Raw genomic sequence first — 23377 nt, 5'->3', positions numbered from 1 at the left:
AAGTGAATTTCAAAGCACGATAGAATGCGTGATGTACATTTAGTGCAGGATTCAACATGTATCGTGTGGAAAATACAAGATGATAACATCACAATGCAAAACCATGTTGAGTAATTTTACGTTGGATACCGCTCTTAGTTTGTTGTGTGTCTATAACCTGAAGAATCTATTTAATTATCGACATTTTCGTAAATTAGTTACTGTACTGACCTGCAGATATAACGGAGCTATGGTTTAAGATTTGAATATATCTTGCACAATGGAGGGGAATTAATTAGAAATTCAATCTATAGAACTCGGATAAAAATTCGTAATATTACTTTATAGAAAGGCAATATGATCCACTAAAGTAATATTAACATCTAAAATTCAAAATAATCAATAGTTTCTAGATTCAATATGGTGAATTCAAATATCAATTCCTAAAACTATTTTGAAGAAAAGTGACATTACTCATTAGAATAGTAAATAATTTCGAAATACCAAAATAATAATTAAAGACTCAATATGGTTAATTTAAACAATAATTCATAAGGCAATATGAATCATTAAAGCTATATTAATCATTAGAATAGTCAATAATTCCTAAAACTCAAAATAGCAAATAGTTTCTAGACTTAATATGGTGAATTCAAATAACAATTCATAAGTCTGCTTTGAAGAAAGGTAATATGATTTAATGGAATAGTTAATAATTCCTAAAACTCAAAATAATTAAAAGTTTCTAGACTCAGTATGGTTAATTCAAATAAAATTCATAAGACAATTTTGAAGAAAGGTAATATGACTCATTAGAATAGTTAATAATTATTAAAACTCAAAATAATAAATAGTCTTAGACTCAGTATAGTGAATTCAAATAACAATTCATAAGATAACTTTGAAGAAAGGTAATATGACTCATTAGAATAGTTAATAATTATTAAAACTCAAAATAATAAATAGTTCGTAGACTCAATACGGTGAATTCCAACAACAATTCGTAAGACTATTTAGAAGAAAAGCAAGATGACCCATTAGAATAGAATGCAATTTCTAATAACCAAAATAATAATTAAAAAAAAATGGTTCCTAGACTCAATCTAGTGAATTCACACAACAATTCGTAAGACTACTCTGAAGGAAGGTAATATAATCATTAAAATAGTTAATAATTCCTAAAAGTCAGAATTAAATAGTTTCTAGACTCAATATGGTGAATTCAAATAAAAAAAATCATAAGCTTGCTTTGAAGAAAGTTAATATGACTCATTAGAGTAGCAATTAATTTCTAATAACCAAAATTATAAATAATTTCTATACTCAATGCAGTGAATTCAAATAACAATTCATAAGACTACTTTAAAAAAAGGTAATATGACCTATTAAGATCATTTATAATTCCTGATAATTTCAGGTAGAAATAATTGTACGCAGTTTTAATTCAAAATTTTAATTTATAATACTTTCACAATGAATCAATAGACGATTAGCCACAGTCCGTTTTGACCAAATATATAATTAGTATTTGAACATTTTGTAAATATATTTTTAACAAATTGTTAAGGGGCTATAAGATCTTTAACAGCTGAAATAAACCTCGTAAGTTGGTCAAATGCGACTCTCTCTAACGTAAGAAAAATTCTTAAACTTGATAGAATTTTTACCCCATTTTTATAAGATATTTTACATTATAATTATAAATTTTTAAGTCTGTGAAATAATTTTTATTAATTAAAACATATGTAAAAACACACCTTCCGTATAAATTGGTGAAGACATAATTTGCTTGCGCGGACAGTTTTTCAAAAAATAAGCAACCTATATTAACAAATGTTGCACCAATTTACTCCCAAAGAAACTTGACATAACTTGATAATCATGCGAAGTTATAAATATTTTAATAGATTTACTGGAGTTATTTTACTTTTCATGCTGTTAAAACTTGATAAAGATTTTTTTAAGTACATTTTTAACATATTAGCAAGCAATGGAAAAAAGTATACATAATAATGCGTTGATTTTGCATGATTTTGGTCATTATGCTTATATAGGTCTACTTGGAAAATTTCATATTGATATGATGAACCATTTCCACTTAATCCCACGCGGAAGCTATAAAAATGTAGTTTTGAGAAAAAATGAATTTAAAGTAAACATTTCTGAGTGAAAAGACATAAATGACCTTAAAGTGTTTTGACTATATCTTTTAAACAAATGTATGTGCAGTCATGTGCAATACCAAAAAATGTTCAGAAAGATTTCAGCAATCAATTAAAATCATAAATTCTTTTTTGAAGTATTAAAGGTTTAAAGATTCGATAGTCCTTGAATGTAGGTTATTCTCCCACATACCTATGCAATACATATTAAGCATTAATATTTCAAGCGGAATCGCTAATATACTTGCATTTAGACGTCCACTGCGATCAATAAGCCTAGCTTTAAAGGTCATTTACAAAGTTTCCATCATAGGGCCATGTGCCTGCTTCTTTTTATATGACGTTATAACTATTCCTCTAAATGTGCTAACTATGACTATTATTTCCTAAAGGAAAAAAAAATATGATTGCTTATTTGGTATCTCTCATTGTACTAAACAGTACTAATCATCTGATTAATCTGTACTAGTCATCTGATTAATCTGTACTAATCATCTTATTTCTCTACTAATCATCTTTACTAATTATATGAATGTGCTAACTATTACGATTGTTTCTCTTAAAGGAAAGAGAGATGATGATTGTTTATTTAGTATTTCTCATTGTACTAATCATCTGATTAATCTAATCAAAACTAATCATCTGAATGTACTATCTATGACGATTGTTTACTAAAAGAAAAAGACATGATATTTACTTATTTAGTATTTCTCATTTCATCTATTAGGAACTTTCATCTACTGGAAGGACTTAAGCATTAATTATACAGTAAATATCTGAATTTCAATACATAAAATAGGAAAGACAAATTTTTACTTGATATGATAGTGGGCTATTTAATATAATTTGTAAAATATACTATTCAAACCATTATCAATATTAGTTAATTTTAATAAGCATTATTTCATTATGTATAATGGTTTAACCCATTATAAATAATCTAGCAGAAACTGTCTGGTTTCATCTTTACTCGATTTATCATTTCTAGACATATTTATTACTATAAATGATTATTATGCGTAGGAAACACACGAATAATTTAATGTTTTATAAAAAAAAATGCTTTAAAAACAATAAAATGAGCAAGTAGAAATGAAGACAGGCGATGCTTAAGAAATATGCAATTTCTTAAATGATATTGGCATAATTTAAAAATTAAATAAGGACATTTTTTTTTGCTTGGAATTCTTTATACTGAAACATGATTACAATAAAATTTCAATCTTGTGAAAAAAGTATCTATTTTTAATTTCTCATATACGACGCATTCAAAGAGAAAGTACTATAGTCGCCAAAATTTCGAATATCCATGTTTCAGACTTCTTTAAGTTCAAAAAACATATTTTTGGAATTAAATGTGTTTGCCAGTGAACAAATAACAAGAAAAAAAAAAGCTTTTAGCTTGTTGGAAAAAATTTCACATATGAATCTTTTCGCAAAATTTGTAAATTTCTACGAATTTTTGAACAAAATACATTCAGAAGCATTCTATCCGTTTGAATTTTAGAGTACAAATGAAAATGATAAATGAAAGAAAGAAGATGAAAAAGCAAAAGTACTGAAATTTGGCATCAGTGTTAGCATCTAAAGTGCAGATTTATCAAAATGTGAGCCAATTTCGTCAAACGGTTGACCATTGCTGGTCTATAATTTCGCATAATGCAAACATGGGACCTCGAGAAAATGCAAGGATTTAAATAAATGAAATTTGGTATGATATCGTCTTGATATGACAGATCTTGGTTTCAATGAGACGGAAAAAAGGCGTTTAAAATACAAATTCACTTTTATTTACCATAATACGAAGCACAAAACTCTCATGTGTAGAGTAAAAGTTGCAGCGTTCATGGCCAGCCAAAGTTCGTTGTATGCTGTTGAATAACATTTTTTAAAAGAGTATGCGAGAAACTATCTGAGAGACCATTAACTCTTTTTTATTTTACTCCCTAAGAAATAATTGTTTTACGTAGTATTTCTAGCTCCATTTAAGTACAGCCCATCAGTGAAGAATTAAAGGCAGAATGTTGCGCCTTCAGTAGGTAAAAACAAAACTGGTGCACCTAAATACGAATACATATGTAAACGCAATACAGAGATTTTCGGAAGAAACTGGGCCGTGTTTTTCTTTTGATTCTATGAAAACAAGGAAACCACTCTGATCATAGAGAACAAATGTTTCCGTCGTAGAATGCATTGTTCACCAATCACCAATTTTTGCTTAATGTAAGTTAACAGACCAAAAAAAAAAAAAAAAAAGCACGGAATTTTCAACTTTCTTTATCATATTCATATTTTTCAATTGTATGTCATAAGACACTTGATCACTGTGAATTAAGAAAAAAAAAAACCCACTCACGCGGATGTCTAAAAATCATATAAAAAGATAGAATATAATTATGCGTGGTATTTCTTTTACGTAGGAGGTACATATATATGATACTTGTGCTGTACTAATGTTTATAATTGTAACATCATCTTTCAGCCAGGATGATTAATTTTATTATGCTAAATTTTACGTTACATTTCATTTACAAAAATGCAAATGAACTTCAAAGATTCATGAAGTTCATTTGCATTTTCATACCTTTAAGAAAATAGAAAGATAGAAGCAATTTATTCATTATAGATATATTTTTCCTGTATCAGTTAGAAAGTACGTAAACAAAGTATTGGAAAATAAGCGTTTCAAAATTTCTCATTAAATCATTTAGAATTCTAAATGAGATATTTCGTCGTCTTGGCTCGTTGCCAAATTCAGGTGATAAATATTTAATGCCATGAAAAGTAGTTTACAGGCTTACATATTACACTCAGCTCGTGAGCATCATTTTACTCATTCTGGAGATAAATGAGCCTACCGTGTGCCGCGCAGACAACACATTTATCAAGTTGGTGCATATGCAAGCTTATTAAGAAAAGAGATGCTCTTGTCTTTGAGATTCTGAGTCAAATTTTTTTTAAAAAAATGTAACGCCTCTTATTTAACATGTATTGATGCTGGAATTATACAGGTGTCGCTTTACCTTCTAAATTATGGGAGGCGTGATTTATTGGAGCTGATGTGTCTATTATTAGTAAATTATGAATTTCATCTGAAATATTAAAATAGTGTTCGGAAAAACGTTAAATATGAACACATAACACAAGAAATGCCAATTGTGCGCAATGACTAACTTCAAACCATATTAATTGCAAAATTTGACTTCTGTCGCATTTCATATCCCCCCGAATCAAAAAATGCATTTTTACTTTCTCGTATAACCCCCCGGGGCATTTTCTGGCATAACAAGTTTGTTAGAGAATATGCGGGACCGCTGGTTGGAATAATATCTGTCTGTGAATAAGTATTTAAAAACGAACTAGACGAATGGAATTAGATATATATTCCTTACACTAAATTTGCAGATTTCTATCTATATTTCAACCAAAACCCATTTGCAGAAAGTCTATTCATTTGGCAGTACGAATGCAAATGAACATGTTTATTACAAAACATGAAAATCTATATAAATAAAATTCATAATTCAGTTTTAATATCCGAAGTGTTGACTATTGTCAAATTTTAAATCAAATCCAACGAATTTTAAACCAAAGCAACCAAAACTTTCAAGAAATCGGGCGAAATATGTATAAGGACAAGATAATAATTTTAAATGTTTTTATTCTTTAAGCAATCAGCTTAAGTGATCTCCCACAAACTCTTTCGTAAACGCTCCAATAAGCGTTCATGCCGGAGAACGACTTGCATGGAATTGGCGTACAATAGTTACGAAATATTAACTTACTTTTGGCGTGAATATAGAATTTTTACTAAATTTATCGTACTATCCTTGGCGAGTTATGTGGCGATTAATTCCTGGCATGCTTTAATAGCATCTGAAAATCGAATTTCTGCTTTAGACATGTTTTTCTCACTTGATCTGAACAAAGATTTGACTCACAACTTTTCTTGCAGTAACAAAATATCATACTTAACTTGATATTGCGTTTTTGAATTATCGCGTTAACATGTTTCTGAAAGTATGGACAGACAGACAGTCAATCAGTTGTTGGTTTGGTCTCAAACTTTAAGTGTTTACATTATTGATATTAAATCTGTACACCGAATCTTACCTATCTAGATCTCTTTATGTTGTAGTTATCATTCTAACTTATTCAAACAGAAGGTCAGACGGACTTCCCCTGAATAGTGTTTATTCAAAATTTGATAGAAATCTGCAAATATTATTTAAAGATTGTATACGAAATGTCAGCCATCTAGCTCAAAGCGTTTTTAATTTATCTTTGTCACAGACAGAAGGACGGACATTTTCCAAAAATGTATTTTTCGAACTCAGGGAACTGTTAAATTATATTGGAACAGCCAGGCAGAAGGAGTTCCTCAGGGCTAATTTTGTTCAAAATTTTATAGAAATCTGCACATTTGATGTAAAGATTGCATACCGAATTTCGTTTCTTTAGCTCAAATCGTTTTTGAGTTATCTTTGTAACAGACGACATTTTCCAAAAACATTTCCAAACATTTTCCAAAAACGTATTATTTGGCGATTACTATACTTTTTTTTATACTACATATATGATAAAGTAAAAATGCCTCACAATTGGTACATAATCGGATTAAGAAATTATCAAAACATTCTGAAATACTTATTGTTTATTCTGAGTTTTATTTAGTTAATTCATACAGAAAATGTAAACAAATTCCGTAATAAAATCGCATGAAAGGCAAAATGGCAAATTCTTTTCTAAATTAAATCATTTCAAGACTAAACAAGAAAAAAGACTTAAGAAAATAAATACTAAAATTTATTTTCTCCCTCGTTATCTGGTAACTAAAGACTCCTATTTTTGTCCTCATTTCTACATAACTACAGTGAAATATTCTGGTAGCCTGCGATGTTTTCTAACGGTTGCTACGTTACTCGTTAACAACACAGCATTAATAGTCACGCTTGTTCCATGGAATAGAAAATAACTCGATGGTTTATTCCATGATTTACGGGGTCTTTTATGATTGTTTGCAATGGATTATTTCCCAAGTTTTGAATGTTTATGTTTATTTCTGTACACACGGATATTTTTGTTGTAGATATCTCTATCTATTTTGTTTTTGTTGTCGAGTATTATTTCAGTTTCTTTTACATAGTGCCCAATCAGCAATAACAATTTGCTGTCATTTGAAGTTTACTTTTTATTATGGTTCATTCCATGATTTATGGTGCCTTTGCCGATTATTTGAAGTATATTATTTCTAAAGATGAATTATGAATTTATACAATAATCTTTATTAGGGGTCATTTTAATATTTTTCTTTTGTTTTCTTTGCTAAATATTACCTCAATTTCTTTTATACCTTAACTAGGGAGCAGTGACACTTTACTTTCATTTGAAGCTTAACATTATCGATGGTTAACTGCATGATTTATGAAGTTGTTAGCAATTGATAGTTACTCAAGATGAATTATGACTCTGTTATATTTAATGGTCGACATTTAGATTTTTTTTCTTTTGTTCTTGTCGATGAATAATATGCCAATTTCATTGATATTTACATTTCAAGTCGTGAATATTGACCATTTATCGCATTTGAAATTGAGCATTATTGATGATTTATTCCATGATTTATGGTACCTTTTACAGCTGTTTGAAGTAGCTGATTCTTCGAGATAAATTATAACTCCATACAAAATTATTTATTGATGGGTATTTCGACCTTATCATTTTGTTTTCATTGTTTAGTTTCATATGAATTTCATTTATATCTGAAATAGTTAGTATTGAAAATTTACCATAATTTTTCTTTTTCCATTTATTAATAATATAGAGGAAAATATCAATAAAAATGAAAAGGAATGCTTAATAAATTTGAAATTCATGTATATTTTAACATTTTTATGATAATTTGTAAAATTTATGCTATTTTCGATTTTTTACAGCGTTTTGCCTATAACGTGTCAAAAAAAAAATCCCTCTAAAAAGAAAAATCTGTCATTCAAACGAATTGAAAGACTGTAAATTACAAAATTCTTGGAATTATTGTTAAATTATTCTTAAATTTCATTTCTCAAACTATTTTAACAATTTTCTTAAAAAAACTGATCAGGGGATATATCGGAAAATGCATTTGAAAAATGAATAAACTACAGTATTTTAATCATGATTGAAAACATACTTTTATTTACCATTTTTATATATTTTTATAACTTTTCGAAGAATTTGGACAGAAAATGGAAAAGATATTATTGATAAATGAATTTTAGGATTTTGCAGATTTCAGTATTCTTATGATTACAGAAGGCATACTTTTATTATATGATAATATATTGAAAAACATCAATCAAAACTGGAAAAATATTTACCAGAAAATTTATAAAATGAAGAAGCTTAAACTGTTTTTTTTTTGCTGATATTTCTATTTTCTTTTTCATGCGTTTATCTTTTTTTCACATAATGTATCTCAACTTTTACTTTAAGTTTTAATGTTCTTGTAAGAGTCTGGTTGAAAAATTTACAGAGATATGGTGACATGTTTTGGTAACATAATAAATCATTCATGATTGAAATGGAAAAAAAATAGACAGGGTATTTAAGTGAAAAAGTAATTAAATCGTAGACTTGATATAGGGCGTACTTCCCGGTCACATTTATAATTCTATTAATAATCCCTTTTATTATTAAATTTCTGTTTTTCAACTACTAACTACTGAATGATGTTAAAAAACATTTTTTCTATAATTTAATGGACTATAGCAGCCAAATTTTAAATAGGATATTTTAATATTCACCAATTAAATTAGTGCACCAATTTTAGCTTAAAATATGACATTAATAATAGATAATTATTAATGTTGCCATGGAACAAATAATAACTTTACACCAAACAGACAAATAATAAAACGTATTTCAGATTTTTATAAATGGAGACCTTACAAATGTTCACAAATTTCTGCAACAAAAAATGCGTAACATTATTTTGAAAAACAAACAAACAAACTTCTCGTATATTTTAAATCATTTAAAAATATTGACATATTTTTAATTGAAGAGTAACGTTACAAATAAAAATCTTTTTTAATAACAAGCCTATAATATTTAGCAGTTATTAACACGGAGCTGAAAAAGATTAATGTTTAATTAAAGGTTTTCGACTAAATAAAGAAATATATTTTGGAAAAATTATTTAACTTCTTAGTCGTTAAAGGAAAATATATTTTAATGATCAGCTTAATTTTTAATTTAGGTTTTTTCCAATGTGCTATGTTTCCAGTTATCATGAAAATTACTTTGTTATTTAAACAAAATTAAAAATGGACAGAAAGAAACAATTTATTTTATTTCAAAAATATAACTGGAAGATAAATTTTTTCTTGAATTTTTCAAACGCGAAAATAAACTAATATTTCCAAATTGAAACACCTACTTTGAGAATACTTATCACCGGGGAATTTCAACAAAACCCGGAAGTAATTTTAAGTTGAGTGAAAACCCAATCTTCTGTTCATTTAAAAGGCTCCCAGAGAGCTTTTCTTGGGATTTTTCATTAATAATATCTCTTGATACAGACGCAGACGCCTATGATCATTTTATTTCGTTACGAAAAATGTAGAAAATTGAAAGGAATAAAATGCTATATTTGCATAATAATAACTGCCGCTGTCAAATAAATTTTCTACCTTATGAAAATCTTTATAATTTGGAAAGCAGCAATCAGTTTTTTAAAAAATTTAGTTTTTTTCCCTCAGAGTGAATATCATTAGAGTTTAAGCTAACGTGCATATTTATATTTTGGTTTCGAAAAATGTTTATTTCTTAACGAAGTTTAGATGTGAAACGTAATATAAGTCTTTCATTTTTTCTGCTTTTACTTCTGATGCTGAGTTTGAAATGTATATATTTTTTTTTTAGTTTTTTAAAAAATCATGCATTTTAATAAAATGATAAATTTTATTTCATTCAAAGGACTTTATTATTATTTACTGAATTTTATTTGTTCATATTAGATTATTCTCGGTTAAATAGTCTGTTATTTGTGTTATTAAATTATTCTAATATACGTATTATAGTATTTATTTTTTCAGATGAAATTACTTACAATTAGTTACTTATTACTTTTATTTTCATGCGCTGCTTAAATTTGCTTTCCAGCAATTTAATAAGACCAAATTTTTAAATCATTTAGAATTGACAATCTTAAAATAGTTTCTATCAAAAGTTTAGTTATTAAAAACTAAATATCCTTTGATCATGTACAGATATCAATATGTAACTCTATAAATTCATAAATTCACTCTTCTAAAAATTAGAATAAGTATAATATGATGAAAAGCAAATATCTTCTTTAAAATTAAAAAAATAAATTTTGATGCTATAATAGACAGTGAATTTAATTTAAAAGATAATTGTATAAAAAAGCAGCATGTGTAATTGCAACTATGCATAGTTTTAAGTTTTTCTCTAAAAATTATAACTGCTTTTTCACATTATCAATGTTTTCCATCACAAGAAATAGACAAAAGGAGAATTTAATTTCATCTTTCATAAGATTGATCTAAAATTTTTCCGACTAATGCAAACAACAATCAACTGAAAAAAAAAATGCTTTTGAAAATGTGACACAAAAATCCTTTGGATAACATCGTACAAAGAAAAAACAAAACTAAAAAAATTAATGATGCTAATTTATCTGCCGGATATTTTTTTCTCATATTTTAATAGATTAGTTGGTTCAGTTGTGTTTTCTAGTTCAAGAACCATACTTGACGATTAACAGATTAAAATAATTATTTTTAAACATAAATTGAAACAATATTATAATTTGCTGTAGGGAAATTCAAATCATTTTCATTATTAATACAATTAATTAATTTGACATTTCTCTTTTGTCAAAGCTAAAGCATGAATATTGTTATATTTTTATATTCTTTGAGAAATCGTAAAGAGTTTAATTTACTTTTTTCATTTTATTGAATTTTTTGTAAATGAAAGGCTCTAAAATATTAAATATAATAGGATACATATTCAGTAACCTAAATGATTGTGGCAGCAATTTTTTTAATTATTTTCATTAGCATGTTCTAATTTAGCTATCATGCTGTTGCACGTATCACGTGTGGATAGATTTTAAAGTCGGAATCAATTGCATGTTTAGCATGAGGAATATGAAAAAGTTGACAACGTGCAATTAGATACTTGATGACACGAGTAGCTATTTCTTGCAACATGTGTACATTAGACATGTTCATGTACAAAATGATCAGAAAAAATTCGAGGCTGCTAATAACGTCTTAAATATAAATTCTGTCATATTAATCTTAAATATAAAATTTAAATTCTTAAAAATAAATATCTATCACTGTACTGAAATTAAAAGTATTAGCTATCTTTATTGAAATTTTATATTACTTTATTGAGTGAATTACGATTTTAAAACCGTGCGTAAGATATATAACTGAAATGCAGCTCATTCACAGCGAATGGTGGAAACGCTAATCGGTGACAAGTAATTAATAAAAAAAAGATTTAACCATCAAAGATATTTGCAAACTTTGAAACATGAAGCATTTAAATTGATTTGTGTGATGTCTTGTGAAGAATAAATATGCGTGAAATATCTGCTATTCAAATAGTTACCTAGTTAATAACTGCGACAATTTATATTTACCGTATAAAATATCATGGAATACATTATTTGCTTAGCAACTGCCTTGAAAATATTATATCTTTGATTTTCAAACGATCAAAAATAGAAGTTTTGCCAAATTTTCCAAGCATCTTCATAAAAGAATTCCTACGATCAATTCCAGTTGTTTTGATTAAATTTTGGGTACAGATACCTCAGGCACGTATAGCTGTTGCCACTGCCAGTTAACTCAAAAGTAATTTTGAAGTTTTGATCAAATATTGCAATCCAAAATAAATTTTCTAAATTTCAGTGGAAAAAATTGTTGCTTCAGGCTTAGTGGAATATTTAGATCGGCGAAAATAACTGAAAAAATATCACCGTTACATGTTTGTTTGAGCATGAAGTATAATCGATTTTTATCCGTAATATAATTTTTAAAAATTGAATTTTTTATATGTTTCATCTAGAATTTGTATTAGATTTTAAATATTTATTGAGATTGAGTTTTGGTTATATTACTAGTAGTTATGAATGGATAGAACATGAGAATTTTTTGAATATTACGCCTGCAATATTAGATTAATAAATATTTTAAGTACATTTTGAAATTATAACATTTTAAAGGTTTTTTTAATTGAAAGATAAGTTTTAAAAAGAGGTTCATGAAATTTTATATATTATTTAGTTCAAACAATATAAATATGTTTGTAAATGATAATACAGATAATATATAAGTAGTAACAAATATAAATGTATGATATGATTGTTCTGGTATCTAATTATATTATTAATATACTTATGCAAAACTTATAATTTATATGAGTAATTCGTTATTCTTTGTCTTGGGTGACCTTACCAGGAGCAAGCTCCCGACGTACTTCACCCATTCCGCCCAGGGACACCCTCCCGCCACGATGAGGCAATCTGCAGGACTTGGGAGGGATAAACATTTCTTAGATTCATAAACATTTTTTACTTAATTTACAAGGAACTATATTATTTAGAGAATCATTTTCTTTTTTCTACAGAAATAACTTTTATTAGCCCCATGACTGAATAATTACTTGAACATTTATTTTGATTAACACAAAAAAATTCTAAATAAAATAAAAAGAAGAACAAATAAGCTTAATAAATAAAATTTTTATTTTAAATATTTTTTCTAATAAGGTTTTTTTTAGAATTGGTCAGATAATCGATGTGAAAAATGAATTAAGGGACATTATTTCTACAAAAGTAAAGAATTCAAGAATTCAAAAATTCATTTGCTGTTTTTTTATAGAAAAAAAATCTTTTATTTCATTATCTTTCTGTCAGAATAATGACCTGAAATTTTATTTTGATTAATACAAAAATTAAGTATGAATCCTGTTTCACGTTTACGTTTACTTTTTCTTCTAGAAACATTAGTTCTTATAATTAATTTCGAAATTCGTCAGCTAATCGACTTCGAAAAGGAATTAAGATGATAACATTGCTACAAAAGTAAAGGAAAAAGGAAAGCTATCTTTACATTAAATAAAGATAGCTTTCAAAAATAAAACAAATTGAAACAAACGCAGAGCAAATCATTCTCTGAACATAGAACTAATTACATTCGATGGAAATGTGGTTCATACATTTTGCCGAATTCTGTAACTCATTCACTTAAAATGAGAGAAAATTGAATCAATAATTTATTTTATTTATTAGTGGAACTCTTATTTCGTATTCTATCTAATTATACAAGTGCTCGCAACAGACGATTTAATAGAAAAATTGAATAAAGCAAAGAAAACATTTTCGCAAAAAGGAAAATTACTTTTATCGTTTGCTCTATGAAATTAATGCAGATGAATTTTGAAAAAAATGTTGTACATATTCTTTCATGGCAATTTCATCAAATAATGGATATGGAGGATTTAATAAAGTTATATTAGACATACATTTTCGATAATATTAGACAAGATAGGCTAAGTAATTAAATAAAATAATCAAATGGAATGTTTTATTACATTATTGAAATGAGACGTGGGCGTCTCATTAATGTTTAGAGAAGATGTCTGTTTCAAAATGCTTATCATAAATTTAATATTTATATCTAATTTAAAACTGAATCTTGAATAAAAACAATTTATACTGTATACTAGACTATTTGGGAAAATGACATTTCACATTCAAGTTAATATTTTATGCATAATATCAAGTTTTAAATTATTCTTTAAAATATTTTATACAAGATCATTTAATATTAATAAAATTCAAATTTTGTATCAAAATATATGAAAAACTACAAACATATTATATAGGATACGTACATAGGAATAATATATGTTTAAAAATTTAGAAATTAATATTATTCTGTTGTTTTTTTTATATTATATGAGGAATCCAAATTTATGTGTGGAATTGTTAAGAAATTTTTGAATTAAAAATTTATTATATTTTATTCATGATTAAAAATATCCAGTTTAATTAAATTATTTATTCAAATTCTTTAAAATTTTATGTAGCAAATATCATTTCCAAATAAGCAAAGTAGGGGCAAATTTTTTTTTGGAGCAAATATAAGGAAAAAAAAATCATTAATAATAGTAATATAACAGTTTTATTACGGTCCAACATTTTTCTTAAAGTTTGTCATCGATGAAAAGATGCAATGCTCATAATTGTAGACAGTGAATAAAAATTTTGTTTTTAAAGAAAGAGCACCAAGTCAGAGAAGAACTCAAACGTTTTGTAATTTCCTAGACATTAATCCTTTTATTTTATAGAGAAGCTTAGAAAATATTATGGATAATTATCCCACTAGTTAGTGATTTAAAAGTAAAGATAGTAGATACTGCGTCCACTGTTATAGAAAAGATGTTGGACAATCTGCAGAAAGTTAGAAAATTAGCTACAAAATTTCAAGTTACATAAGTTACATAAGGAGGTAAATAATCTTAATATAAATTCGAAAATGGAATATATAAAAAAACTAAATAAATGAAACAATTTTTGAACAATTACATTTTGCAATCATGGATACTTTAATTCCAGAAGTAATGAATATATAGCATTTCTGCACATATTAATGTAAATAATCAAACCATTTCACAAGTTTTAGAAAATGTTTAAATACTTGACAATATATTTCTAACCGAAATATATATATATATATATATATATATATATATATATATACAAAAGTATTAGAATCAAGTTAATAGGAAAAACAAAATACTATGAAGTTCCTTTTTGGTTTTAGTTTAAATAGATAATAAATTTTAGTTGCGATTTCGAAACTGTTTTGTTTCGTTTTCATTTTAGTTTCGTTTTCAAACTTTTTCTTACTTTAGATTGGTTACTTATATATATATATATATATATATATATATATATATATATATATATATATATATATATAACCAATCTAAAGTAAGAAAAAGTTTGAAAACGAAACTAAAATGAAAACGAAACAAAACAGTTTCGAAATCGCAACTAAAATTTATTACCTATTTAAACTAAAACCAAAAAAGAACTTCATAGTATTTAGAGAGCGCCATTGCAGCTACTTCTAAAACACAGATGAATTGATACAAAAGTATTAGAATCAAGTTAATAGGAAAAACAAAAAATCAAATAAAAATTAAACCAAAAAAAATTATTAAAAAAATATAAAAAAAAGAATCCTGAAAGGCCTGAAGACTTTTTCAAGGGTCACCCTCAGGCAGGGATTCAAAGAAAGGGATTTTTTCTGTGAGGACATACAGACATTGTCTAATTCGGGTCACGAGGAATCATTATTAGACAATGTCTGTATGTCTTCTTTTGGAATTTGGATTGGTATGGATTCTTTTTTTTATATTTTTTTAATAATTTTTTTTGGTTTAATTTTTATTTGATTTTTTGTTTTTCCTATTAACTTGATTCTAATACTTTTGTATATATATATATATATATATATATATATATATAAATGATATTTTATCGATCTTTATCTTGGCGAAAACTTTACAGCAAAAATGAATGTTCTGAAAAATTCCAAAAATTTCGATCTACCTTCATTAAGAACAGAGACCTGGCAGTTCTTCTGGAGAAATTCATATCACGGCAAGCTCTTTCGAGAATTTTTAAATACCAGCGACTTTTCCATGTCGAATTTGTAAGCTGGGGAAGCTGAGAGTTTTTGCCTTTGCCGTTGCTTTTATTTAACTGCATTAATGTCTTCTTATGTTGATAAATTATCTTTGCAAATGCAGTCTTTGTGTTAATCTGGGTTGTGCTTTTGGTACCTTGATTCGTGTTTTTTTTTTAGAATTAAGAGCAATCTTTTATTATCCAGCCTGTTGTGTTCATTCACCGCTCTCATTGGTCCAATTTTAAAAATATACTTTTAATAGGAGCTTTGTTTTCAAACTTGAAATAGATGAAAAACTTAGCTCATTTATTTGAATGGCATGAATGCAAGCTCATACATTTTCGTAATTAAGTATTTTTAGAGGATGATAAGATAAAAGAAGAGAAAGAAAGGAAAAATCAGATTTTGTAAATATCAAATTTAAATTGTCTATCAAAATTAAATACTATCTTGATTAATTATTTTTGAATAAGAAGTTTCTAGAAATTAATAAAAGCATAAATAGGCTAGTATAAATAAATAAGAATTCAAAATTCAACATTTAGAATCGACATTATTTAAGTACAGACGATTCTTTTTGCAGTTGTATTTTACAATCAATTTCATTTGCCATTTAACTCAAAGCTTTAATTTCTACGACTTTTCTGAACTCAGGAATATTAAAAAAATATTTAATGATTTCTTTGAAATAATCAATCGTGGCATAAAGACATTTTATAAGTATAAATAATTTCTTCTAATTTTATTTCGTTAAATTAATGTTTGGACTGCGGTTTTATTAAATTTAATAAAATTAATCGAGGGAAATTAATGAATTAAGATTTTACTAGAATTTAAAATAACGTATTATATGAAGTCCTTAAATTATTAATGAATGAATAATTGGCAAAAAAGATTAATTAGCAATTTATCCTTAAATAAATATTCGCTTATAAATTCTATGAACGAATGAATTAATTTGAAATTAAATTCATTCACAGACCTTTTTTGAAAGAACATTGAAGAAGAGCATTTTTATAATGAAAATGTGATGAAAAATTAAAATTATGAGCATAACTTTCTTCTTTTTAATTTTCCTTATTTGTTAAAAATACTTTTTTAAAATTGTAGTCAATTTTTGGAAGATGTAGTATTAAATAGTCTAGAAAAAGAATTATATTACATGGAAAAGTTCTAATTTGAATGAAAACTACATTAATGATTTTTAATCTCGTGTAAATGAAAAACTGAAAATGTGTAGACAAAGAACTTTTATTTTTTATTTGCTAGAAAAAAACAATTAAATTTAATATTTTATTAAACTAGCATCTAATATCAATTTTTTCAAAATAAATTTTTTAAAAAAGATTTAATTTAAGAAATTTTTAAAATAATTATAATAATTGCCAAAAAAAATAATAAAGCTTACCTAATGAATATATTAGTCAAATATATATATATATATATATAAATCTGCTCAAACTCCAAACAAAACATTTGCTTTTTAAAATTTACTTTCGCCTTTATTTGCTTTTCATTTGCCTGAATGAAAACTTTTCTTTTTATCTATATAAAAAGTATGAATTACTCTGCACGACGTAAAGAGTGTAAGAAGATATTTTGCATTGTAAAAATGAAAAAGAACAAGTCTTCATTCTTCTAAATAATAGAGCTTCTTTCGTAGTAAAAACGAGTGAAAAAAAATAAATACTTGGAGCTCGACAAAAAGCACTTATCCTTTTTCGGATGGAAATTCAAATATGCGAGTTATATTCTAAATTTTAAGAATGCTTTTTTTTTTCTTTGCAAGTCATGCATAACCTAAAATATTTTCACATCATATAAAATGGCGTATTAAGAATGTAGAAGAATATATTAGTTTCAAAAGTCTTGAATAATGCATCTTTCCTTTATGAAAGGATGTTTTGCTGTAAGGAAATTGCTTTTTTTTTACCGTAATGAAAAACGGTACATGGATATTTACGTGTTTTACTTATTTCGTATGCAAAAAAAAAAAAAAAAGACACAGATTGAATTTTCTTTGTCTGTGATTAGGAGTTTATAAGCGATGGACAAATGATATTCATTTGAAGATCATTTTTTTTACTATGGTAGAATTCTAAAGTTAAAAAAAAGAAATTGTAAAACATTGAAAAATTAGACAATAAGTTTAAAACATGCTGCTATGAATGGATGTGTTATTAGTTAAATTACGTATTAGGGCTGTTTTGAGTGAAGCTTACGAGACATGGTTAGACGCCGAGGATATGTATGAGCCAGCAGCACATCTCTTTGTTTTTCAAGCGTACTCATGTTTGTATTTGACTGACCATTGCATAACCTAATGTTAAATGTTAACTGCAGTAATTTTCAAAGATTCAGCATTTATGTCAACGATTCTCTCGTTAACTCTATTTCCAAACCATCTTGGCCTGTAGGATGAATGGATGATCATAAAACCAGTCATGAATATAGTGTTTACCCAAGAATTCTAAGACCCTCCGCTCATTTGCGCATGTGTTAGGATGGGTTTAATTCGTCAAAACAGGAATGAGAGGAAAGATGAAAGGAAATGTTTATATTCAAAAATGAAATAAAAAAATTACTCTCGAAATTAAAATAAATAAATTTTAAATTAAAATAAAATAATACTATCAGAAACGACATGAGACTCACATGCACGTAAAAAAAAAAAAAAAAAATTGAACGAAAAAAAATGTCAAAAAATGACGAAGAATTCAGTAAACGCCCTCGACCTTCCAGGTCTCCCCGCTTCTTGAGATGGAATCGTCGTAAATTAGCAGTCTCAGGATACTGAAACGAACTGTATCTGATTCATGGACAGTAGTCTGCAAGAAAATTTTATGTACTTGATTTTTAGTTATCTTTACAATTATTAAGAGTTTTCGGTTTATGTTCGCAACTGGTTTCCTTTGGCGACCAGGTGATTAGTCTAAAATATTGACTTAATTTTTAATTAAATTGCATTAATTTTATTAATTTAATTAATTGTATTAAATATTGTATCAATTTAATTAATTCAATTAATTGTATTAAATATTGTATTAATTTTATTAATTTAATTAATTGTATTAAATATTGTATTAATTTTATTAATTTAATTAATTGTATTAAATATTGCATTAATTTTTAATTAATTTTTTTATTCATAACGTTATATTTCTAATTCCTACAACAAAGTATTTTTAAACATTAAATTATGATAGATATTCGAGCCCTGATATTTAATAGCCTTACATTTGTTCCTTTTATATGTGTACGAAATATTTTAATAAAGCTTTGCTCGATGATATCATAGTGTCATTAAAACTGTAACTGTCACTATAATTTATCTTCTTATTTCAACTGTTTTTCAAAGTACTGAACTTTTATTTTTATATATTCCATGTCAACTATGGTAATAATATGTTATATATGTTTTTAATAAAATGTTATACATCTTTCTAATTAATTAATTCAAACATTAGCTTTCATAATTGGAAGAAAGTCACGTGATTGAATATTTGGTAAAAGAATTAAATCAGTTTAATTCTTTCATATCATTAATTCATATCATTTGAAGTTTTTGTTGAAATATTGAAATATATTATTAAAAATTATGCAGAAAATATTATTAAATAAACTATGAAAGAAATATGAAAATCCAGAAAAAAAAAATGGAAACAAAAAAATAAAAATGGTATTATTCAAATGATATTTTTAAATTCCAATATGGCGCATAACCGTTTTTTGCATTGGACGATCGTTGAAAAATTACAAATTGGCCCTTATTTTTTAATTAATTAAATTTTTTATTCAACCATAAAAGCCTTCCTAGATGTACATTACCAACTTTTAAAGTTAATTTGTGATAAATTAGGCTTTTTAAGTTAAGAAATATGTTCTGTATAAATGCAATTGACACAAAAGCATCCATCTTTTTAATGAGCAGATCTAATTTTTTATTCTAAAAAACGGTAAAATATTTAACATTTTGTTATAAAGTTAGTATAATCGCTTTATTATCCTTTTCAAAGAATTTATTTATAATACTAAATTGCCAATTTTTTCAAACATGATTGCTATTTTATAATGGGTCCGACAAAATACTCATTTTCTCAAATTCAGAAAAATGCTGCAAATTGTATTCATTCCGATTTTTCACCTATATCAATGTATTTATTACGTGAAAGAAGTTGTTATTTTTACAACACAATGATAACTTTCCAATTAAGAAATTTATACATTATTTATATTGTCAAATAAATAATTTTTTTTTAAAAATAATCAAATAACCATGAAGTAAAAAATGCAGGAAAATACTATTTTTTTATATTTAATAGTATTTTCTCTATTACAAAGAATTTGAAATCAAAATGGAACCTTTTACAAATATTATCAAAATTTTTAGTATTTTTTGAACGGTTCTTTTTAAATAGAATAAAAAAAGTGCAATTGAAGATTGGTATAGACTTTAATTAGTGAGAAGTTCGATTCCTTCTTTAAAATAGAAATATCTTAACCATTAGAAAATTTTATGAGCATTTCAGCTTCTCATCGATTGTTTATCGTAAAATTCTTCATTTTTGAAGTACTACAAGTTCACAAAGTGCAAAAATAAAATGCATTGGACGTTTAGAGGGAAAAAAATGTAAATATGCAAATCCCCTCCCTCTATCTTTTAAAAAGAAAGATAATGCCTTTAATAATATCCTGATTTCATTCTAGTATCGATGACTTTTCAAACTAAATAGCTTATTCATTTGGGTTTTTATTTTTTCCTGCAGACGATTTCTTTCTAACAGGCAACTCAGCAAACGATAGCGTATCGCAATCGTCAGAGGAAATACGTAAAGTATACGAAAGCGGAAATTGGGCATCTAAGTAGCTTGATTAGATTTGTTTAAAAGCAAATATGCAGAGAGAAAGATGGAATAAGGGAGAATTTCTGAACGGAAAATTACAAATAATAAAAATACACGAAAGATAAAACCACCTAAATATACTAGAGATAAATAATCTGATCTATTTAAGTTGAATGTATAAAGATGTTATGAATATAATGTGCCTTACACGTAATTTTGAAAGCGTTTTTAAAAATTTTCAAGTATATAACTACAGTTATAAACAATTTAAATTAGATTTTAAAATTGCAATCATAATTGAAAATGAAATAAACACTGATGCATATTTTATTTTAATGCAATTATTTTTCAGAAACACTGAGATTTTGATAGGCAAAACAGTCATAATATAAAGTAATCTGATTCTTATTACTAAAATTTGCATTTTTATAAAAAATACTCATCTCTGATTGAACATTCTGAAAGGCTTTAATATGGGAAATACAATCTAATTATAAAATAATAAACTCTTTGATTTTAATTCATGAACTAATTTTCTAATGCACATTTTTAATAAAAATCAGTTTCCAAATTTGCTAAAATTCTATTAAATTTTTGTAATACAGTTTACATCAAAAACTGAAAACATACAAATTATTGATTGCAAAGTATGATATTAATTATTAAAATATGTAAATTGTGAAAATGAAAAGAGTTGAAATATTGAATTAGTTGGAAAACAGGATTAAAATGCATTAAATCAATTATTAATTGTTTCTCTTTTTATTTGATAAATCTTAGAATATATTAACTGATAATATTGAAGAAGGCATGTATTCGAAATTTTGGAACTATTTAAAATAATTTGAAAGTCATGTTACTGCTCATTAAACATCTTGTTAATTATTAAAGTTAATGAAATATTTTGGATTTTTGAAAAAAAATTATCAAACATTTTTTGCATCATATCTTTAATTTCTGAATAATTTTCTTAGTAAAACCATTCATACTTTTTTTCTGAATTCATTCTTTGAGAAGATACAATGGTTTTCATATTTTCATAATTTAAGATTTTAATATTATTTTATATTTCCAAGCATTACTTTCCCAAATTCCATATCTTGGTAAAATCTTATTACAAAGAAGCTCTCATAAATTAAAATCTAATGCATATATTCTTGCACAGATTTAATATAATAATTTCTTAATATTCTGCGTAATTTCAGAACAACAGAATAAGCTAACTATTTATTTAGAAACATTTTATAATTTTTTCCATACTTCAGAATGTGAAGAAATTAAAAATTTCTATCTTATATAAATTGAATCAAATATATCTAAAGATAGTATTGAAATACTATTTATTTCTTAGTTCAGAAACAAGGCAAATAATTTATATATTTACCGGAAGGATTTTTAGCAAAATCATTAAATAATATTTTTCTTTACACCTCTATTTAACCAAAATAAACACTTTTCTTTTTCAATTTTCAAAAAGCTTTTGGATTTTATCAGATATATTTTTTGTTTCTTAAATACAGTATTCAATCGATTATAGCAAAAATTCAAAACTAAATTTTGCAACTTTCTTCGAAAAATTCACCATAAGTTTAAAAAAAACTTAAATAATAGGATTTAGTTTTCAGCACTTTCTTGATATCACATCTTAAAAAAATGAAAAGCCATTTGCTGCTTCCAAATGAAAATTTATGTCACCTTTAAAAAATTTTATGACTGTTTAAGCTGCAGTCACTGATTTTTATATTTCTGTTAAAATTTTTCTTGTCCTGAAGAATGCCGATTTCTAATCTCCAAATAGTGAAAAGTAAAATAAGGAATTTCAGAAAGAAATAATTACATAAGTTTCTTTACCTTTTTGAAAGTTTAAGAATGACTTTAATGCCCTTTCGTTTCCACTTCAGTGTCGATGCCTTTCCAAGTGGAATAAGTTAACATAATTCCTTTCACGAATAATTCTTTTCGAAGTGGCAAATCATCTGCAAACGATAATGTTTCGTTTCAAGAACTTTGTTGTCTAGAAATGCTAAACATACAAATGCGGAAATGTGGCAACAATCCAAATACTTTGGCTAGATTTGTCTAAAAGGAAAATAAATCGAGGAAAAGCAGATTTAAGAATGGAAAATTTTGAATTCTCAAACTGAATGAACAAACAAAATATCGTTTGGAGATATTGCAATGAAATAATCCAAGCTATTTAAAAATAATTTTTAATGACTGTAACAGATGCTATTTTCAAAGCATTAAAATAGTTTTTGAACAATTGAATAGTATTCAACAGCAGTGCAGTAACAATTTTAAATTCCTTTTGATTATTCTTTTAAGTTGCGTAAAAATTTATTTATCCGAATCTGTATCAACCGAAGTCTTTTATATCAGAGTTAGTATCAGTAACATAAATTTGAACTATGTTCTTTATTTTTATATTCATATATAAGAAGTATTAAAAAATTATGATGATCGTTTAAAAACTCGAGATTTTAATTAATCTTCAGTGTTTTGCGCCCCCCTTTTCGAGTCAGAAAAGCACATTTATGGAATATTGTTTCTTTGTATCTCTGTCTATTTATCTGTTAACCCTTTAAAGGGCCATTTTTTTCTAATCATATTATGTTTAAATATTTTTAGGTTTGGAATTAGAATAAGAAAATGGATATTTATTAGATAA

General features: G+C 25.9%; 1 protein-coding gene across 4 annotated transcripts in view; it reads right to left on the bottom strand.

Annotated features, from left to right (window-relative positions):
- LOC129983804 (GTP-binding protein Di-Ras2-like) overlaps positions 1 to 23377 on the bottom strand; it is a 132676-nt gene that overhangs the window by 83943 nt on the left and 25356 nt on the right. Inside the window, exon 1 of one of the 4 annotated variants that reach the window (XM_056093442.1) lies at positions 22561 to 22685. The exons of the other annotated variants lie outside the window; for them this stretch is intronic. The gene's annotated coding sequence lies outside the window, so the exon portion shown is untranslated. Of the gene's footprint in view, positions 1 to 22560; positions 22686 to 23377 lie in introns of those variants that run through there. 4 annotated transcript variants of the gene reach the window in all.

The sequence above is a fragment of the Argiope bruennichi genome, chromosome 9, assembly GCF_947563725.1.
Source record: "Argiope bruennichi chromosome 9, qqArgBrue1.1, whole genome shotgun sequence".
NCBI lineage: Eukaryota > Metazoa > Arthropoda > Arachnida > Araneae > Araneidae > Argiope > Argiope bruennichi.
This window is presented reverse-complemented; position numbering and strand designations above follow the sequence as displayed.